Raw genomic sequence first — 22582 nt, forward strand, 5'->3', positions numbered from 1 at the left:
CAACAGCTCATCCTAACTTGTTATCAGAAGACACAGACTGATAGAGAAGGGACATATTTTTTCACACATCAGGAAGCCAGGGGTAATATACTATCCACATTCTAAGGAAAGGTAAGATAATAAACTTCCATGAAATACAGACTGTTTGTAAGCTGTATTCAACATCCTTATTAGAAAACCAAAGGCAGAGGAGAGTAAAATTCATAACTATGTGCATTTTTGCATAGGTGTATTGGACTGAATGTATGTATAACTCGGTGATGGAAATGATTGAAGAATACACTGCTTTTTAACACAGGTGGATGAGGAAAGAAACCAATATATGCTGGACTTTCCTTGGCCCTAGAAATATTTTTTTTTTTTGCAAATGGCAGAGTCAAGATTTGAACTAGATCAAACTGAGTTCAGATTCCAGATTATTTCTCAATGAGCCCAAGCAATCTCCCAAATGCCAAGTTATTCCTGGCATCTCTTACAGCAAGGGTATTATAGTTTCCCCAGACAGGAATTGAATGCTGTGTTCAGGGAGAGGCCAGCAGTTCCCATGTGTTTGATCTCAAGGCTGTGACTGCATAAGCTACTCCAGTTAAACTAGTCATAACAAGGGACTAATAAGGGAAGATAATTTTTAGTGGACTAAAATCTCCAGGCATCTTCACCACACCTTAAGGCAGACAGACTAAACTGATTGGCTGGATGAATAATTAGATTAGACTTTGTCTGGGAAATTAAATGTTTATTAAGATAAGAAAGAAGACAAGCTTGCCTGAACACAAACTAGAAACACTGAAGAGAGAGGACCAGGAAGAGGGAATTCCCCTTAACATGGCAAACCAATATTTCAAGACAAAAATTTGATGAGACAATAAATTCACATGTTACGGGAGTAATATAGTAAAAGCTCATTATTTTTTTTTTTTTTTTTTTTTTTGGTACCGGGGATCGAACTCGGGTCCTTGCATGTAATCACAGCACAGGCCTTATTCGCAAACATTCTTCTATAGTACAGACTTACTGGATTTTACATATTCTTATCCATCCTTCCTTCGAGAAGGGGCTTGTGCCTCCATAAAACACTTTCACTGGGAGTCCAGATAGGAAGATTGCTTTGTCCTCACTCTTCAAGGCCGCTTAGTGGTCTAGGATCAGACAGGTAGAAGCTTTTTGGAGTTAAAATACTAAGACAACCATGGCCACAGTTCCCTTCACTTGTTGCCTCCTAGTTCACTGCCAGACGTAAGCCGTAAATCCCTCTTCCTAGCTAGATAATCTGGAAGCCCAGCCCAGCCCAGCCCTCCATCTGCTCTCAGGCCTTCTCTCCCTGGTCGGTGATGCTTACTCCCATTTAGAAGTTCATCACTTATTGGGCAGGTGATTTGGGGCACTTACTCAATCCCTCTTAACTTCACTGTCCTCATGTGTCAAGTTGAGGATACTAAACACTGTGTCATAAGCCTAATCCTGCACATTAAATAGGAGGAAAGATGTAAACCACTTAGCACATGCTCTGACCCCAAATGCAGATTCACAGAGCAAGAAGAGCACAATGGAGTCTTGTGATGTTCGAGCTGGGATTCTGTTCACCTGATTCTCCTCCAGGCTCCCTCAAAATCTTGATCTTGAGGCCCCGGAGTCTAGGTCTCAAAGGAAGTTCCTCTGAATACCTTCCATGTCTATCTTATGTAAGTGGAAGCTAATGTACATTTTGAGCTGATGTTCCTGGTCCTCATCTCTAGCTCCAGAACTTCTTGTCTTGTCTCTTTCCCAAAGTTTTTTGGGGTTTTTTTGTGGGGGGGGGGTTGGTATCGGAGATCGAACTTGGATCCTTCCGCTTGCAAGGCACCACTGCGCTAAATCCCCGGCCCCTTTTTCCCAAAGTTTTTGCTGAGGTCGGACTTTGTGATTCTATTTTTCTCAGCACCTGCTCTTAATTTATTCAAACTATCCCTGATTTCTTTTAGGCTGTGTTTTATTTGATTTCTCAGACACTTCTCTTAGACTACCTCCTTTATCTCTCGATACCTGAGTCCACATTGATTCTGATATTTTCCATAAGTTCTAACAACTATGTGAACATAAGAGAGCTTCGAAATATAGGTGGGTGCGGGGTTAGAATGTGTATTGTTCATCCATTCATTCTTCATTCATAAACTGCCTATCGAACACTTTCTAGTACTTGACATTTTTACATCTCAAGGACTATGTATTTCTATACGAAATAATTCCAGTTCTCAAGAAACTTAATCTTGGGGAAGATAAACACAAAATCTTCAATACTATATGTAGTAAGGTTTAAGATAAAGCAGTGGTTCTCAGCAGTGACCACGTTTTGGAATAATCCGGGTACATGAGATAGAGACACCCACCTCAATCCATAGCAAAAGAATCCAATGCCTGTGCATTGGTGGTGTTGACAGCTTTCAGGTGCAGCCACATTTGATAATAGAAGGAATCATACAGTGATTGCAGATCACAAAGACAAGGCACCTGATCTCATGAATAAGGTACCCAAGGCTACCCAGGGAAGATGACATCTGAGCTATCTTGGAATTTCGATGAACAAATTGCCAGGTGAAGCTTTGGGAAAATCATTCCAAGCACAAAGTGACAAGAAGAGTTCATGGAACTGTAGGAATTTCTGGGTAGAGTTACAGTGCTAAAATGTGTGGTTTTTACTTGGCCAACAAAGGAGAGTCATTCCAGGCTTGCCAGCAGGGAAATAATACAATCCATCTTACATGCATCTGAGGTACCAAGACATCAACTGGAGAGTGGATCTTACTTTTCTTCCAGCTCAACCAGCAAGAAGTCTCTCCTCTTTAATGAAACCTTCAAAGCTGTTGTCACCTCCCTTGGTTTCAGACATTACAAACAGGAAACTAGCCATGAGCAAACCTTTGCCCCATCTTTCTGTGAAACAAAAACCAGCTGTTCTCCTACTTGTTTATGCCTAGAGAAAGGAGGGGTCCTCCAGTCTTCTCACCCAACTACAAAAAAGTGACTCACAGATTCGCCATTGGTTCATGCAGATGATGGCAGCGTCAAACTCGTGGAGACATTTTAATTTTAAAAAGAACTGTGCTGCTGCTGATACAGAGCTGTCATTCTTGGCAGGGGAAAGGCAGGTATCTTAACTGCTACAGATAAACTATAAGCTATTCCCTGAAAGAGGGCCTGGAAATTAGAGACATTTATAGCTAAATGGATGCTCATTGAGGCCATACTCTTCAGTGAAATAAACGGGACACATGTGCAAATACTGAACAGTTTCTCTGGTGTGAGAAACTGAAAGTGTAAATAAGGACTAAAAGGTATAATAGATAATGTGAAATAGGAAGAAAAGGGGCAAAGGGGAAGGGGAAGTGGGGGGGGGGTGGGGGAAAGGAAAGAAGGGAATGGAATCAATATGAGAAAATGAAAAAACAGAAACAAAGTCTTTGTAAATAGGGAGGGACGGAGGGGTTGAAGGGAGGGCAGGGGAAGGGGGGAAAATAAGAACCAAGAGAGATTATGTAAAGGTGCAAATTTCCAATGATGAATGTCATTATGTTGTACACTTAAAATGCACCAATAAAATAAAATTAAATAAAAAAGAGGGCCTGGGGTCTAAAAAAAATTAAAAAGAAACAATTTAGATGCATTTCCTCTCATTTTCAGGAACCAAGTCCCCTAATACATCAAGCAAGTCCGTTAATACATCTGCAAGCCTCTGGAGCAGCTTTAGTTAATGCTTGCGAGTGTGGTGATTCTGCTGTTTGTGTTTGGGTTTTTTTGGTTTTGTTGTTGTTGTTGTTGTTGTTTTGCTTTCATTCTAAGATATACAATCAACTTAACCACAACTTTACAAGGGAAAAGGAGGAAGAAAGAGAAGGAAAAGGAGGAGGAGGAAAAGGAAAAAGGAAACCATTAAATTTAATGTATGTTTTAATTGTGAAACAATAGGATTTCAAAAAATTAAAATATATATGTAGGGGTGTGAATGGGGAAAGTGCACTGTATAAGAAAATTCCCAGAAGGGAAAAGAAAGACATTTAAAGGTACTAAGAATTTTATAATCAATAGCAAATATAACCCATATGGAATATAATCCACATATAAGATAATCCAAAGCTATATTTAAATCAGAGAAATCTGAGGCCCAGGCCTATTAAGAAACTCGCTGTAGAATCTCAAGGAAATTACTTGGTAGAGAAGCTGGAACTAGAACTCTCATCTCCCAGCGTCAAGTCTGGTTTGTTTTTTATAACACTAGAATACTCCAACTAATATCTGAGAAGATAAAAACATCTCAGCAAAGTATGTTTTAAGAATCACAAACAACAAAGCAAAAGAGCATGGTGCCCTAGTTCTCAACATTAATTTATTCAATGGCTGTTGTCTTAAGTAGGTGACACACACCTGTGAAACTGCACTTTGGTGCTCTTTGGTGTCAGAATGACTGGCTTTACTCTTTCCTTAGCTCCCAGGGCTCATTATTCTTTTTAACACCTTTTGATTTGCTAAACGAAGCTAATAAGTGCAGGATTTCTGCTGTGTTTATTTATATATATATTTCAAAATGTCAGCAAATGATTATATTTAAGCCTCATAAAACAGCTTTTACCTTTTACCTTAAAGCCCATCCTAGGAAATAAGTGCTGAATTGGCAGAACAGTGGTCAAAAGTATAGCATCAGAACATACAGTTATCTTCCCTCTGTCACATCTCTGTTGTGAAACCTTGAGTAAGTTACTTACTCTTCCTGTGCCTCAGTTGCCTTCTCTGCAACATGGAGCAATAGAATGAAGGATGTCATGCACATATTTCTGGAATTAAGTGGGATGATCCATGTAAAGTGCTTAGCAAGTCAACTGCTATATTCCAAGTATCCTACATTGTTAGCTACGATAATTATCTACTCATAAAATGTGTGTTGATTGCCCCTAACTAAACATAATGAATGGTTATTAGGGACCAAGTATTTTCCTAAGCACTTCACAAGTGGTAACATTTACATTTTATAATTACTTTTTGAAGGAAGAATTGTCATTTTCATCTCTGTTTTACTGGTGAGCAAACTGAGACACAGAGACAAAACGTACTTCTCCAGTGTCTCGTAGCTGGGAGGTGACAGAGCCCGGCCTCAGACTCAGAAGTCTGGTTCTAGTTCTGCTTCACTGTCTTTCTGGGATGGGCTGTGCAGACAAGTGGGCAACAGCAATGCCAACTGTGCACCGTGCTCTCAAGCTGCTCACTGCACACCAGCTCAGGAAGTATCAGTGAGAAGAGTCACTGTAGCAAGTGTCCACCACACCCCACTAAGACTGAGTCAAGGGCCCAAGTGGAAGAACAGGAAACACTCAGGTCATGGACATCTACTCCAGAACTACCCTCCAGAAGCAATCCAAAACAATGGCCTCTCTATCTTTGAGACTATTTTCTCTTAGCAATTGACAAGAAACTGCCAACTATAACCTTAAAACTAGCTTTACATAACACTCTCCCCATCCACCAATCAGAGCTTGCCAACTCTGGCCAGCACCCAAAGTACCAATGAATTTTTCCATGTAGATTTCTCTGTCCTGCTGGAACTCCCAACCTTTCCTTTGTTCTCTGGACATACTGGATGCCACCCTGGCTGATGTATGCATGTCATGGATTGTGATCCCATTTTTTGTTTATTCTTAAATCAAAGTTCCTTTGTTAGACATTCATCTCTCTATTTCTGTTGACCTCTAACACCTCCTGTTGTGTAGATCTATCTGCCCTCTGTGGTCTCTCCACATACCTGAGTGAAGAAGGACAGCGTCACCAATCCTCAGGACACTTGCCACCCTATCCTTAAAACCAGCACCAGATTCCAGGCCCCCCGTCATCTTTACATTCAGGTCTGTCTTTGTCAGATAACCTTTCTAGTATTCTAAAATTTCTTTCTGTGGATTGTCAGGAAAAGACATTCTTGGCACCCAGTGCAAACTTGGTCAGAACACCACACACAACATGACTCAACACACAGATGTTGAGTGCATCCAACTTAGCAGCTATACCACTAGAAATGAAGTCACCCTGCTTTTAGGCTACAGTGCGTCTTTCCCAAGGGTGGGCCCCATGTCTCTTCTTTGTCCAATTTCTCATACGTACATTATGATTTCTGCTTTTGCAAAACAGGACGTTGCTTAACCAAGTCCTTATGGGAGGAAGCACAGGCCAGTGAGCAGAACAATGATTTGAAAATCCTGAGTTTTGTTTTGAGCTCCACTGTTGACAAGCCGTGCATTCAGCCCTAGGAAGGTCAAATGCAGAATGGCTTTGCCTTGACTTTCTCTGTGTGCCTTGGTCTAGATGGAAAACAAATCAGGCGTCTGGCTCTCAGCCTTCAGGAACTGCAGTCTTTGGAGAATAGATATATAGTCATGCTTTGTTTTCATTTTAAAAGCAAAGGAACAGAACAAACTCTCTGAGGTGGAGGCGGGTAGAGAATGAAGAGAGGAACCTGATAACCTTTTAAACAATCCAGGGGTGAAGGGATGGCTTGAGTCATTCAGATCAAAGAAGGCTTTTTGGCACAAGTTGGAGTCTGCTGCATTTGAAATGGAAAAGCCAAAGGGAGCTTTGACAGATTGCTCTAAATGCAGACAACAACAGGTGCCCAGAGCTCTGCTTCTCAGGGCCAGGCTGGGATCCCAGGTGGGTGAGGCCAGTGGGCAAAGTGGAAGCCCACTGGGGCTGGGGCTGGGGGCTACCAGCACCGGCTGCTTGTCATCCAGAGAAGTAAGCTACTTTCAACAGAATTTCTGAGTTTTCAAGAGAAACTGAATATTTAGACTTCTGTCATTAGGACTCTTGCATCCCCTCGCAATCCTGGGGATTGAACCCATAGCTGTCACACTGAGCTACACCTCAAGCACCCCCCCCATCCTACCTCCTTTTCTTTTGTCCTCTTTGGAGACAAGTTCTTGCTAAATTGCCCAGGTTGAACTTGAACTTGTGAACTTGCGATCCTTCTACCTCAACCTCCCAGAATTGTGGGATTTACATATGTGTGCAACCATGCCTGACAGGACTGCTGATTTTTTTAAATGGTGGGTCTAACTTTTACAGAGATACTGAGTAGGCAAAAATAAGCATACAGTCTAAACAAGATACTTTTCATCTTTCCATGTTTTCTTTACAATAGATGAGATGAGGTTTCATAAGGGCTTTAATAGTTGTTCTGCTATGAAAGAGTAGAAGTTACATTCCAGACCAGAGGTATTGATAGCAACACTCATCACTGACTGCTCATACTTTGGTAGAAACACAAAGATTCTGATCTAATAGAGAGAGTTTCAGCATAAGGATTAGGAAGTTTAAATGCTCCTCCAGGTATTCTAATATGCAACCATGACTGAGAAACTCTGTATTAGAATATTGTGAGAAAATTTAAGAATTCAGAAAGCTGTGAGTTTTAATGTGATAAATTATGTAAATAATTCCTGAATGTAGGTCAGAGAATTGATGCTCAATATGAACTGCTATTTCCTTTTCTTTTTTCTTTTTGGTACCAGAAACCAAACCCAGGTCCTTGTGCTTGCTGGGCAAGCACCAGAACCACTGAGCTAAATTCCTGGCCCTCTTTGTTCTTTTTTTAATGACACTCTTGACTCTCCAGTATCATTGCTGGTGGCCTTAATGTCTTTGGGCTCACAAAGAGCCAGCTAACAAGAGACGATGGGAAAAATGGGTATTATAGCAAAAGCCAAACACAACAAAAGGACAAGTGCAAGCCCAAGAACAGATAGGTATTAATAGGGGAAATTCATTTGTGGTCTGATGGCCATGAACTGGGCAATAGAGCAAAGTAAGGCTTTTGCAAGTGTAATTTAATCTCTGTCTGAATTCTAATGGCTGTAAAACCCACCATATGAAGCTAATAAATGATGCAGAAAAGTAATACTTTCAGTTGTTTCCTTCCTTATTTCATAAGCCCTATGCATTATAAGTAACACGATTAAGACCAAGTGGTTATATCCATGGCTAGTTCTTATTTCATCTGTGGTTCCTCTTGCTATTCGTTATATTTTTCATAAAAGCTGCAAGTGCAGATTGAGTATATTAAATCACGTACAAAGGGACATTCAGTGGTGCGCTTCCTTTTGTCTAGGTGTATCAGAAGAGGCCCACACAGCTGGTGCCAAGGAAGCCCTCCATCTAAAGTGAAGTGGTAGCTCAGCTAGAGATGGACATGGGAAGAGGATGTGAAGGTAGTTCAACTCATGACACCACATTGGCCACCTCCAGCCTGTCGAGAGAGACTTGAAAGCTGACACTAAGGATTTCCTTGGAAGGTGCTGCCAATTCAGTAAGAATCCTCATCCTCACCCCCTCCCTAGATAGGTGTCTTTCTTCTTTAACATGAGCCAAGGGAGAACACTTCAGTGAGATCACCTGCAAAGCTGCATATATGTTTCCTGGACTTTTGGCAACAGATGTTCTGATGTGTGACTCATACCTGAAAACACAGAGACAGTGGCAGAGTGGTCCCTGCCTACTGCCTGGAGCAGGGCTGTGTTGTGAATAATCAACACTTCCAAAACTTTATGGGGCTAATAAGAATTTTACTCAAAAGGGGCAGATTGGGTCATCTTTAGAGAAATTGTGTGGAAAGGTAGGTCAGGTACCGTGACAAGCTGACACTGGAGAAATCATAAGTAACTCAACTAAGAAGGCAAAATGGAGCCAAGGGAATAGTTTTTTGTGGTTTTGTTTGTTTTGTGAGAGATCTTTAAGAAAAGAGAAGTATCTTTAAAAGAAAAAAAAAGCTCAACAAAATATCCCATGAGAAAAAAATCCATTGGTAGCTCCACAATCCCAAGGAAAGACTGTAACAGTACCACTCAAGTTAGAACTTCTTATCTCACCTTTTCACCTTCCGTTGCTCCACCACATCCCTCTATCTCTGGGGAAGACAGAAATCTTAGCTAGGGAAGGAGAGTCAGATGGAGAGAGGAGAAATGAGGAAACCAGCTTGACTCCTCTTTCTCTCCCTAGATTTTCAACCTGAGTGATAACAGCTGTGGATGAGACAAAGCTGAAGTTTACATGGATTAAACTGTGGACTAGACTTTTTACTACCTTGAACAAAGATATTTTTCAACTGGTAATCGGAAATGCCAACAGAGAACTATCCAGAATTTTACTGGGTAGTAGAACCTGGGAATTAGGGAAAGTAGTCAAAATATCAGGTTTAAAGGAATGAGTAAAATATAAATTGTTTTCTACTTGCAATCCAGTCCAACTCATATTTTAAACCATTTCAAATTAAATGGATAAAATGTAGTGTGAATTCAATTCAATAAGAGTATAATGTGATGTCAGAGTCATCTTTTAAAATCTTCATTTTTAAGATCAGCTTTGCTACTTCAAAGATATATTGGGTTGGGCCAGCGATTTAGCTCAGTGGTTTCAATGCCTGCTACGCAAGCACAAGGACCTCAGTTCGATCCCTGGTACCAAAAAAAACCCAAAAAACAGATATATTGGGTTATGGAAACATTCCTGCAAGATATTAATAGATGTTCCTTAGAAACCAGTTCCATGGTCAAAGATACTGGTGAAGAACTTACTCAGTCAAAAAATACATTTAGCTCAGTGGTTCTGCTGCCTGCCTCACAAGCACAAGGTCTGGAGTTCAATCCCTGGTACCCAAAAAAAAAAAAAAAAAAAAAAAAAAAAATATATATATATATATATATATATATATATATATATATGTATATATATATTTACTGTAGGTCTTCTTAGAGCCTTTAATAGGTTAATGCATGTTGTGAATCTATGAAAAGGAATGCCTGATGTAACAATTTTAAACTCATTTGTCTGTGGAATGTTATTATTCTTAAGACTTTAGGCTTTCATTCAATTAATATTTGCTGGACATCTATCATATGCAAGCATAGGGATGAGTGTTGGGGATCAATTAAATAAAGTAGATGTAGTCTCCTCTGTAAAAGTCTTAACCTAATGAATTGTTTATTTACTCCTCAATTATTAGTCTGGAATTCTCTTTGGAGAGATCTATTTTATGCCATTTTCCAGATTTCTGATACTGCAAAACTACTTGTCAAAACAGATACAAATCACCTGAAGTTGTCTTATAAAATGGGTGTACTTTTGTAAAATGTAAAAAGGGGGGGGTCACAATCAAGTATAACAGAAGTGATTTATTCCTTTAGTTCTTTATATCCTTGATCAGTTTTAGATAAGGATTTTAAAATACTCAGTAAAAGTTTAAGTCCTTCACTTTTTTTTTTTACTTCTTTAGGTCTGACTCCTCTCCCTGTATTAGTCATGAAATCACCACATTTTTCTCCCCCTCTTGTCTCAGAAGGGCTCTGACATCAGGCATTTTGACTGGTTTGGATTTACTGGAAGGTATTTTGATAGATGTTTGCTATGTGTTGATTATTGCTAGACAGTTTGGGGCTCTTGTTCTCTTCTTCACCAAGCTAACACACATGTACACACAGTATACAAACATACATGTGCACATACCCTCCTCAAAACAGGACAAATCCAAGGTCTTCAAGATCTTGTTGAAGGAAGAGGCCTGTACTAAGTCACAGGAATTCCTCTACCTTAAGAAATAAAATGTCCTAAAATATATTCTCTTCTGAGAGTTTTATATGCAGTGGAGCTCCTCTGTTCCCAATAAGTAGGTCTACATCTAGTTAACTATGGCATGTAAATTCTGATACATGATGAGAAGAAAAATATGTAGGATGCAAATAAGACATTTTACCCTGGACCCTGGGATGATGATGTCCAGCTTTCTACATAATGTAGATTAGCAAGGACTTTGATCTTCACCAAGTAGCTGTGAATACATCAGATGTCGAAAGAGATGGTCCAATGGCTCTAGACATGTAAGCAGTCATTCTTACATACTGGTCATCACAGGTTCAGTAGGAATTTCCATTGAGACTTTTCCAGGAAAGTCTCAAATGTCCCACCCTGTCCCCTGAAATACAATCACTTACCCTGCTCCCTCTATGAACTGCTAATTCCCCTCTACTAAGTTCCTCCCCGCTTACTAGATTCTCTGTCCAATAGATGTGAGCCCTAGGTCTAACGATCATACCTATGATTTGATGTGGTGAAGATACAAAGGATGTATCATAACAAGTAGTTCATTTCATAATTACTTGAATTCATGAAATCAACCTAAAAACTGCTTTATGAGCTGTATGTTAGTCAGTTTGTCATCATTGCAATAAATATCTGAGATAGTCAATTTACAAAAAGAAAAAGTTTATTTTGACTCTCAGGTTTGAAGTTTCCAGTCTATAACCCACTGGTCCTTTTGCTTTTAGGATTTGGGGAGAGAAGCACATCATGGTGGGGGATGTGCATCAGAGCAAAACTGTTCACCATATGGCCAGGGATGAAATGGAAAGAAGTGAAAGGAGGTGAGTCCCCACTGCCCCCTGCAAGGCCACACCCCCAATGACCTAAAGGTCTCACCTCTTAAAGGGCCCACCACCTCTCAGCAATGCCATGCCAAGGACAAAGCCTCCACTACATGGATCTTTAGGGAGCACTTAATATCTACTGTAGCAAGTTGTTTTTAGAGCTTTTATTTATGCAAATTATTTCTCAAATATTTCTTAACTCCTAACTTTTTTGACCATACATATCACTACATATTTCTAGGTCACCCTCAGCTAAGAGCATAATCATAGGTATCAATTAGTCTTTGTACCTGTATTCTGCCTTCTCCAGTTGATTTTTTCATTTGGAACAAATAATCTTAAAAAAAAAAAAATCAGGTCATCAATTTGTAGCCAAAATGAAGTAATAGGGTAATTTGGAAATAATCAGAAAACAGAAGATTATGTGTATTTTTTCCCAGATGTAAAACAAAGATAATACAGCACCATGATCCCTAAATGAGGGAAAACAACAATGTGATATAGAGTGACCAACTATCTTAGTGATCTCAGTTTGCCTAGGACTTACGTTGTTTCCAGAACAAGAGCCTTTCAGTGCTAAGACTAGAAAAGTCCTGGACAAACCAGGATAACTTGTTCACCTAAAACCCTGTGCTTTCACTACCTGGTTGCTTGTAGGAAACAGTGGGGGAGACCTAAATGTAGCTACCCAGTCTTGAGTGGAGGAGATAGAGGTAGGAGTTTAGAGAGCTGAGGAAGATAGAATTTGAGGAGTACCAGAAAAAAGAAAGCTGCACAAAGAAAGAGGTAGAGCTATTCAGATACACAGAGGATTTCTTCAACTCACTGGCTGAGTTCTGATCTGCAAATTCCGGAGAGGCTGGGGAAAGAAACATCAGAAAGGAATAGTTGGAAAACTGTTGGGGCTCACACGGGGCTGGGATTAAGTTTTCATCCTGAAAGCAAGAAGGGAAATGCCTCATACTTCAATAAACAGTGGGTAGAATCCTCGGAGGGCACTATCTTAGCCCCGGAAGCCAATGAGCTCTAGACAAATGACTGTTCTGAACCCATCCTAACAGATCTTGATAGGATTTGACTGCTTCCAGGTAACTTAACTGTATACCAAGAAATAAAACAGAAGCAACTGAAAACTAGTATTACTTAAATATATAGAACAAAATCCATAAAGCCAGGAAAAAAATCAATAAGTAGGAAAAAAAATGACAAGAATATATAAAGAGAAAAATATAATAATTATGATATAAAACATTGTTTTCTAGTTTCTTTAAAAGATGGATAATTCTTCAAGAAAAAATCTAGTGAATTCTGGACTCTGTCTTATGTAGAAGTAAAGAGTATGGCAGTATAGCATAAAAGTTGGAAGGGGAAATGAATGAGTGTGTCCTGATGTGATGTTCTTACATCATGTGTGAAGTAGTATAATAAAAATGATTTACCTAATTTTAAAAAATAAGAAAAGAATAAAGAAACAGAGAATATCAATAACTAGAAATTAAATAGTGATATGGAAGATATAAAATCAATAATATCAATAACTATTTTGCTAAAAGTCTGTATACTTGAACTGAATTACTAAATTGGATTAAAAGAAAATACCCAACTGCGTGTTTGCTGAAAGGCACCACTTAACATATAGATTTTTAAAATTAACAATAAAAGAACAGCAAAAATTATGTCAAGCAAGCACCAATCAAAAGGAAGATGAAGTGGCTATAGTAATAAGATAACATTGTATAGTTTTTACACTTAGAAAACTGCCCCCTCACTCACAGTTCGTGATAACAAAAGTATACAGAAAATCAGTGAAGATGTAGCAGACTTTAACAGTACTATCAACCAATTTGACCTAATTAAAATTGATGAAACCCTCCATCCAACAACAGAATGCACATTCTTTTCAAATACGCTTACCTCATTCAATAAGATAGACAATATTTTGGTCATAAAACAAGTCCCAGTCAATTAAAGAGGATTAATATTATATGAAGTGTGTTCTCTGAATCTTAAGAGAATTAAATAGAACTCAGCAACAGAAATATATCTGCAAAATACTTCAAATATTTAGAGACTGACCTGCAGGACAAAAAGAAAATCACAAAGGATATTAGAAAACATTTTGACTTGAATAGAAACAAAAACACAGCATAGCAAAATTTGTGGAATGAAACTAAAACAGTTCTTAGAGCTTATGGTATTAAATAGATGTTTACATTAGAAAAGAAAAAGGATTTCAAATCAACGATCTTAGTTTCCTTAGGAAACTAGAAAAAGAAGAGAATGTTAAATCCAAAATAAGCAAAAGGGAAAACAATAAAAATGAAAGCTACATTTATCGAACATTTACTGTGACCCAGGCATTATTTTCTCCCTTTTATGCCCAATACCTTTTCCAATCTTGTCACAACTTTATGAGTTATGTGATTATTATCCTATACTTCAAATGAAGAAACTGCATCTTGCTGAAATCCAGTTAAGTTCTCCAAGTTTGTGTAGAGATGGAGTTGTGATTTGAATTCAGATCTCTATGCTATAGTATTCCAGTGCCTATGAATGGTGTTGAGCGTATGTACACTTTAAGCCAATTTTATTATCTATATACTTGATATTTCTCTATTTTGTGTATATACAATAGGGTGTACATACGTATACAATACAAATATGCATATATACGTACACATACACTAATTCTTTGTTAATCTAGAACCAGAAGGTTCTTCTCCTAGTTTATCCCTCTTATTATCATCTCTGAAAATTGTTCTACCAATGAAATGATCCAACATGAAGGACATCTGTGGAAACAGTCTGACTGGAGCCCGTGAAAAATTTCCACTTCTTCCTGCCAGTCTCTCAAGCTCCTTGGGTCACAGAGATATGGGTGAGCAGCTGAGACCTACAGTGTATAAAAGGTCACTGTCATTCACTCCTGTGTAGTATCTCCTCACAAGAAGAAAGGCAGCCTCCTTAAAATATTAGGAAGCCAAACTTGTGTTCGTTATGTGAGAAGCCAATGTGTTTCCCTCCAAGCCCAAGGTAGTGAAGAGCATCAGATACCTGATTCCTACTTCTGGGACTGCTATACAATTACTGTATTATCTTGGGTAATTCACTTCATTTTCTGGATCCTCAGTATTCTCAGCTGTAAAATAGAAGCAAAGAAGCATCTTGAATGCTCTCTCCATTTTACTGTTTTTTCACTCCTTCTCTCCTATGAAGTCGATAATTTTGACAGTCGTATAACTCCTGCAAAATCAATTCCTAGTACTATGAAGGTGAAAGTCAGACCATATTAGCTACCATCTCCAAATCCTTCAATGGCTTCCCTTTCATTAAAATAGAAATGTAAATCCTTACAAGCGTATCATAACATAATTTTCTTCCATAACCCCCGCTGAGCTTCTGTTATTTCTCAGACTTTATCTACTATTCTGTCCCTCTCTGTTAATTTGCTAGAGATGCCATGATAAAAATATCACACTAGAAGGGGCTTAAACAACAGAAATTATTTTTCTCACAGGTTTGGAGTCCAGAAGTTCAAGGTCAAAGTGTCAGCAGGTCTGGCTTCTGTGAAGGACTCTGTGGCTTCCAGGTGACCACCTTCTTGGTCTTCACACAATCTTTCTTCTGCACATGAAGATCCCTGATGTCTCTTTCTGTGTCCATATTTCTTCGAAGTTCTTACAGGAACAGGAGACAGATTAGTTTAGACCCTCATTTTAACTTGATCACCTATCTGGCCTGTTTATCTATTCAAAAAGAAAGATTTTGAATGCCAGCTAATGTACTAGTCCCTGTTAGAATCTAGGGATGCATAGGAAAACAGGAGGACTGGGATCAGGATTAATAAGAACAGAAAAGGTATACATGAAGTCACATCCGTCCAGAGAAGGGACGGGTATCTGGAAGGCTTCTGGGAAGAGTTTGCCATACTGTTAAAGCCTGAAGAATGAACAAGTGCTCCAGGCATCCAGTAGGGAAAAGAATTTTCTAGACTGTGTTAAGATCATGTGCGAACTCGCAGAAGCATGAAATGGTATTGATATAAACAGAGTAAAGGACATGCAGAGAATGTGAGAGAATGAGACTTGGTTAATATAGTGCTAGAGAATAAAAATCATGTGTGCCAAAATGCTGTATTTTGAAAGCTCTAGAAACATTAGAAAATTCTTAATAATGAAATTGTTTGACTAAGTCTCTACTTTAGGAAGTTTAGTCTGCCATCAATGATAAGCGCTAGCTCATCAGAGGAGATGAGTTAGCAAGAAATAAGAATCAGCATCAAGGCAGAGGCAGCACAAAGGGCACAGAATATGAGGCTAGGTGATGCAAACAGACCCTAAAGGGCTGGCGTTGGGTTTAGTTGTGGCAGTTGAACAAGAATCAAACTCTAAACTAACCGCCGGGTTTCAGGGTTGGCAGAGAATGAGATGAGAGTGTTACTCATTACGAGAAGATGAAGATGAGGAAGAAGGAGGAGGAGAAGGAGAGGGAGGGGAGGGGGAGGGCGAGGAGGAGCAATGAACCGAGGTAAGATGTTCCATGGACCCCCAAAATTGGGACGACTCAGTGTGACCTGGGATAAACATTGACCACACTAAAGCAATCACAGGGTCCTCTCTTGATTTCCCACTGTCAAATGAAATACAGTGCTTAAAACACATGTATAATGCTTCACAGAGAGCCAAATGGTTTCTTTTGACCTCAAAAACATGCTAAAGCAGACAAAAGACAATTTTTTTGGTTTATTTTCATTTTACTGATGAGGAAGCTGGCAATTAAAGAGCTTGAGTGATTTGCTCAAGGTCATACTTAGTTTTAGCTTAGCAAGATTACGTCTTCTGATGCTTAATCTTACTCTTTGCAAGACCACACAGTTCTCCCAAAAAAGCATGCTTTACAGTAGAATTTAGTCCAATACTTTTTCTGCAACTACTGACAGGATCACATGGCTTTTTCCTTTCCTCTGTTAAAATGATGACTTTTGGGGGTGGATCTTCCAATGCTGAACCAACACTGCCATCCCTATAACAAAACCACTTTCTACATCCTGCCAGATCTGACTTCTAATAGTTTGTTTTGTTAAACAAATTTCTATGTATGTTCATACTTTTTTCTTCTATTATCTTTATCCAGTTTTAGGATTAGCACAATGTTGATTTCCTAAAATGAAGGGAGAAGTGTTCCTTCTTTTCTGTTTTAAATGTTTGATACAATTTATCAGTTAAAATGTATATAAGCCTGTTGTTGTCATCTAGGTAGGTTTTCAAACTAGGGATAAATATACTTTTTTTAGTAGGTGCTATTCAAATTTTTAAAAGTTCTTTTATTGGTACATTTTAGGTATACAACACATTTACATTTCTTATTGAGAACTTGTACCTCTACATGATGCATCTTTGTTCTTATTTTTCCCCATTCCTAGCCCTCCCTTCACCCCTTCCACCCTTCCCTATTTGCAAAGACTTTGCTTCCATTTTTTTCCTTTTCTCATATTTTTTCTTTTCCCTTCTTTCATTTCCCGTACCCCTCCCACTTCCCCTACTCCTTTAGACTTTTTCTTCCTATTACACAATATCAATTATATATTTTTAAATTACAATATCAAAATTTAGAGGACATTACCACAGATTTTACAGAATTTAAAAGGATATAGAAAGCATATTAAAAAATCTTTTTTGAAATAAATTTGACAACTTCTAAGAAGTACCTTGGAGGACAAATTAATGAGACTGACTCTGGAGGAAACATAAAATTTTAAATTAAATTAAATTTAGAAGAAAAGGTCTAAAGGAGTAGGGGAAGTGGGGGGAGTAGAGGGAAGGAAAGAAGGGAGAAGAAAAAATATGAGAAAAAAAAAGGAAATGAAGTCTGTAAATAGGGAAGGGTGGAGGGAGTGAAGGGCGCACAAGTAATGGGGAAAAAATAAGAACCAAGATGCATCATGTACAGGTACAAGATCCCAATGATGAATGTAACTATATTGTATACCTAAAATGTACCAATAAACATAATGGAAAAAAAAAGCATGCTTTAAAGGGCATATAATCTGTTCCCAGTACCAGCTTTACAGTAAGAGCGATTTAATCTTCTAAGTAATTAACATCCAGGCTTTCCCACTTCCTGGTGAAATTGCAGGTGGAAACCATAGAGCTTGAAACTCTATCTTTCACATTTCTCTATTGATCCCATTTGATGGTTAGTGATTACGAGGATAAGTGCCAATCATCTAGTGATTCAAAACCCAGCTGTTCAAAGTAGAGTAATCCACAACACAAAAGGTGCCCACTTACATAAGTGACAGAAGGGTCACTATATCCTGACCAATCTTTTCTGCCCAACTCCTTAGGACAAATTGACTTTTGTGTTAATAATTATCATGATCATTAATATTTTATCAGTTCTATTAAGAATTCTCTAAATTTCATCTGGCTTGGAATACCTGCTGCGTTCATATTTTTACATATACTAAGTGATAGTGTCATACATTACCATCTGCAAAATACTAGTACTTCAGAAGCTGTAATTCTCTGTCAAATTCCTTATTATGTTATAAATTGCCACACCACATAGACTTTTAGAAAACTATATATATATGTATATATATATATATATATACATACATATGTGTATTAATAATCTTCATTCTTGTGACAACTCAGGAATGCAATACACAGGGTTTACAAAAATGTTTTTCTTTAGTGTGATAAATTAGGATATGACTCTTTTGTAAAAGGGAGAAAGGACAGTAATTAGAATCTGCAGAGATGGCAATGTTTTTGGAGAAAACTTGAAATGTTTTTGTTTTTGTCTACTGAAAATTCTAGGTTGAAAAGAGTAAAATTATCTCCTCTCTCTAAATGCTTTACTCTAGTAGCATTGTTATATAATTAGTCACAAAAGTGTGAGTCACATTGCACAATCCTGACCTTTCCCTTGGAGATTTTAGGGATAAATAGATGAAAAATGATGTCCTGCAAAAGATGCATTGAAGTTTGTCCAGAAAAATAATCCTTGTGTTAGTCTCTCTTTTAAGAAGTGAAATTTTATGTTTTCACTTCAAAATATATAAAAACTTAACACATTCTTCTCTCTTGAAATGGTCCCCAAATCCCTGCACACATACTCTAGCCTTACCTCCTTCTGCTTTTCCCAACTGCACTGTACCCTTTTCTATTCACTGGAAGTCCCAAGCTCAGACATGCTTTAGGGCCTTTGTAGATGCCTCCTCTTCCCCACACCTAACGACCACTGTGGCCTATTTTAGTTGGTTCTTCCCTTTTTTTTTCTTTATTATTCTGCCCTATTCATTTTCTTTACAGTGCTTATAAAGTATTGCTTCTTATCTTCCTTCCCTGGCTCTGTTGAAGTTGTTACCCTGTGTGCTTTGGACGTCCTGCGTGACTGGTGGCCAATACTACGTCTGATACACCATCGGTGCTCCATGTGTATTTGTCAAGTGAATGAACAACAGGAATTTCTATTCAAATTTTCAGTTGCTGCTTCATATATTTACAACTCTATACCCTTGTATTATAAATTCATACACATTTCCATAAATAAGGGAAACTCAACCCATAGAAACAGTTCACTATGATTGTAAGCAGTGGAAAGATAGGTGGCCATTTTGAAATTCAGAGTCCAATCTCATAATGTTCACTCTCTAATGAGTTCTTGAGTCTAATATATATTCCTGTATCATTGGAAAGCAAATAATTGGCTATTAATAACTTTTCAAATATGTTATTAAAATGAAGAATGAGGCCTGAAACTGTCACTATGATATGAATTAACAAAACTAATTATGAATATGTGGGTTCTAAAAAAGGCCTTTTTCCTCTTGACAGAAAGAAAGGTAGTATGTGACCCACTTCCCTAATTACTGAAAAAAAAATCCACAAAATACAATCAAACCTGAAGTAATCCCTTTAACATAAATAACATCCAATTAAATACTATTTACTTTGTTTTGTTTTCATTCATGACAGATGATAGCCCAAACTTTCTTTTAAAAAATCCGTTCTCCCATTGTAAAATCATTATTATTCACTCACTTCTGAGCCATCAGTGACTTGAGTTTCTCAATTACAAATTTTTAAAAATCTCTCATATGCATGACCATGCTTTCCAATGGATAAGCATGCTAAAACATTTTAATAAAAACTAAAATGGGTCAGTATAATGACCTCAAACAGATCCAGTAAGGTGGCCAGAAGACCAGTTATGTTTTCACACAGCTTACCAGAATGCTCATCCTTTGCTTCTCCGGCATTGCACATGCCTGAATGGCTACTGTTAGGGTTTGGATCTTAAATATTCCTAAAGGCCCAAATATTAAAGGTTTGTTCACCAGCCTGTGGCACTCTTGGCAGGTGGTGGAACTTTTAGGAGATAGATCCCAGTGCAAAGAAGTTAGATCACTGGAGGTGTGCCTTTGAGTGGGATATTAGGACCCTCACCCCTCTCTCTCTCTCTCTCTCTCTCTCTCTCTCTCTCTCTCTCTCTCTTTCTCTCTCTCTCTCCCTTGATTGTTCTGCATTGTACTCTCTGCCATGATGTTCTGCCTCATTACAGATCCAAAGCTGTGAGGACCAAATGACCATGGGCTGAAACCATGGGCCAAAATAAACCCTTCATCCTTATAAATTGATTACCTCATGTATTTTGTCACAGTGACAGAAAGCTGACTAACATAGCTACTTTAAATGGTTCTCTGTTGTGGGAAGTCAACAGACAGAAAATGCAGTCATTACATCAGATCAAAGATCAACAAGCTTTTCCTCTAAAGGGCCAGATAGTGAATATTTTAGAAACTGTGAGTCATAAACTCTCTGTCATAGATACCCAACTTTGCCATTGTAGAGGGAACACAATCAGAGACAACATATAGAGAAATGTACACACATATGTTTTTTACTTCAGGCTCCTATAACAAAGTAACAGGAACTGAGTGGTTTATAAACAAAAGAAATTTATTTCTCACAGTTCTGCAGATTAGACTCCCTAGATCCAGGTGCCAGCATTTTTGGCAACTGGTAAAAGTATTTTCTGAGTTAGACTCTTGTTTTGTTGTGTCCTTCTTTTAGAGAAAGAAAGTGAGAGAGCTCTCTGAAGTCTCTTTCATAAAGGCACCACCCACAGACCCCATCTCCTAATATCATCATTTTGGGAGTTAATATGTAAATTGTGAGGGCCACATAAACATCCAATTCATTGGACGGTGTTACAATAAAACTTTATCGACAAAAACAAATTGTGGGCCAAATGCGGCCTATGGCCTGTAGTTTGCCAACTTCTGTATTAATCACTACAAGATGGACTTCTGATAGGAGTCAGCCTCAGGGTAAATTCAGTCAGTGAATATTTATTAATCACCTACTAAATGCCAAATTCTCCAGATAATGTCATAGCTAAGCTTGACACCTGATCTGCATGCTTTATAGAAAATGACTTTGACCCTGTGTATCTCAGGATCTTTGTCCACCTCACAGAGTGGTTATGAAAGGATCAAGAAATAGGCAACAAAGTCCTAAGTACTGTGCTTAGAACAGTACTGTATGCTCAATGCAAAGTGCTAGCATTGAATGCAATTGCGCAGATACTTAAGGTTCCAGAGAGTTCTTTCAGAGATCTTAAAAATTATACAAACTATACTGTTGAAAATCACACCTTGATAACTAGGATAAGGCAGTTACCCAACTGGAGTTTGCCATTCTTCTCTTCTCTCTATCACAGTGTGTTCTGGTGTCTTAATATATCTTTTCTCCTTTGATCTTCATGGTAATTTTCTGAGTTTCCCAGACAGGTAGTATTGGTCTAATGAACAAAGAAACTGAATGAGATTTGGCAGAAGTGACTTCCCATGGTCATACTACTGAGTGACAGGGTCAAGACAAATAAGGAAACTTGTGACTACTGGCCCAAAGCATTTTCTCACTAGTTTTGAAGTCAGAAGATGTCTGGGATTTGAGGGGTGGTTTCTGGTTTTGCAAGTTCAGAGCTCATTTTCTAGCCATTTCTAAAGTTGGTCAAGCTGAAGACTCACCAAGCACATCATACTCCTTGCTTGCTTTCCCACAAGTTTACCAGGCTCTTGGAGGAAGGTAGAGCAACCTAGTCACTTGCCAAGTATTTTAATGTATTGTTCTGGACTCTGTCTCACTTTCCACGAGAGTCATTTAACATAATGTTATGCTAACAACTCCACTCACAAGTCTCAAATTCAGTCCTGGTTATGATCTCCTAGAGTCTATGCTCATAGCAGGGGTGGGAGGGGACGGCAATAGCAGCTATTTTTATACAACACATGGAGGAATCCAATCCACACCTAATAAATTCAAGGATGATAGAATCGAGCATCACTCTGCCTCCTTTTTTCTGTAGATTTCCTTTCCTTTTGCTACCATTATTTTTGGACCACTATGACAGGAATATTGCAGTAAGCTCCTAGATAATTTTTTGAAACGTTGACTCTGCTTCTTTCAGATTTCTTCCACATACTATTTTAAGTGTAATCTTCTCAGAACATTCAGTAAAGTTTCTCCAGGATCTCCCAGAACAAAGCCAAGATTCCGTTCCTAGGACTCAAGTTTCTCCATAATCCGGGCATAACTTCTAAACATGTTTCATGCATCTATTCCTCTGATCTTGTTGCCCTTCACCACCATCCTCTCCACGGAGAGTGTGCTGTTTGCATCTTTGCTGTTAGTTGTCTGTCTTTCAGGTTTCATTTCTCTCCACAGATTTAAACCATACCCATAACTTCAGAACTAATCTAATGTCCATTTTCTATGATCTCTTCCCCAATTATTTTAGCCCTTAGGAATTTTCTTAGCACAAATTTTATACTTGGTGACACTTGTATTATTTCATGGGTTAGTCCAATCTGCACAGGGATTGTAGGCAACCATGTAAGATACTTAAGTGGTACTCACATTTTCCTGTCTTTCTCCACTGTAGACACCCACTAAGCAGAGACACAAAAAAGCAAGCAGCTTTCTGAGATGTCTAATCCATGATTCATGCATATGTCCAGATAATTTTCCACTATACTTTTAATAAAAGAGACATTTAAATTATAATACTTTGTTCTTTGTCCCCCTTGGGCATTGTGATAGTCTTGGTATTTATTAAATACAATCTGTTACTGAAAAATA

General features: G+C 38.3%; 2 long non-coding RNA genes across 5 annotated transcripts in view; one reads left to right on the forward strand and one right to left on the reverse strand.

Moving 5' to 3' along the window:
• The window catches only part of LOC147823571 (uncharacterized), a 56285-nt gene extending 44865 nt beyond the window's left edge, over positions 1–11420 (forward strand). Inside the window, exons 2-4 of one of the 2 annotated variants that reach the window (XR_015443533.1) lie at positions 8123–8320; positions 10283–10392; positions 11331–11420. This is a non-coding gene — a long non-coding RNA (uncharacterized LOC147823571). Of the gene's footprint in view, positions 1–8122; positions 8321–9009; positions 9247–10282; positions 10393–11330 lie in introns of those variants that run through there. The other variant, XR_015443534.1, reaches the window with a different exon arrangement.
• On the reverse strand, positions 865–22571 carry LOC101724169 (uncharacterized). 3 transcript variants are annotated; one of them, XR_015443531.1, is made up of 7 exons: positions 22361–22568; positions 21096–21242; positions 14945–15106; positions 14194–14568; positions 13344–13505; positions 11720–11766; positions 865–1139 (listed from the first exon to the last, which is right to left on the reverse strand). It is a non-coding gene; the product is annotated as an uncharacterized LOC101724169 (long non-coding RNA). The 3 variants fall into 3 exon arrangements; XR_015443530.1 differs by having other exon boundaries at positions 13344–14568; positions 22361–22570; XR_015443529.1 differs by having other exon boundaries at positions 11720–14568; positions 22361–22571.
• Between the last annotated feature and the right edge of the window lie 11 nt (positions 22572–22582).

This window comes from Heterocephalus glaber, unplaced genomic scaffold, assembly GCF_053883595.1.
Source record: "Heterocephalus glaber isolate CG9 unplaced genomic scaffold, H.glaber_assembly_v1.0 deba00001572, whole genome shotgun sequence".
Lineage (NCBI taxonomy): Eukaryota > Metazoa > Chordata > Mammalia > Rodentia > Bathyergidae > Heterocephalus > Heterocephalus glaber.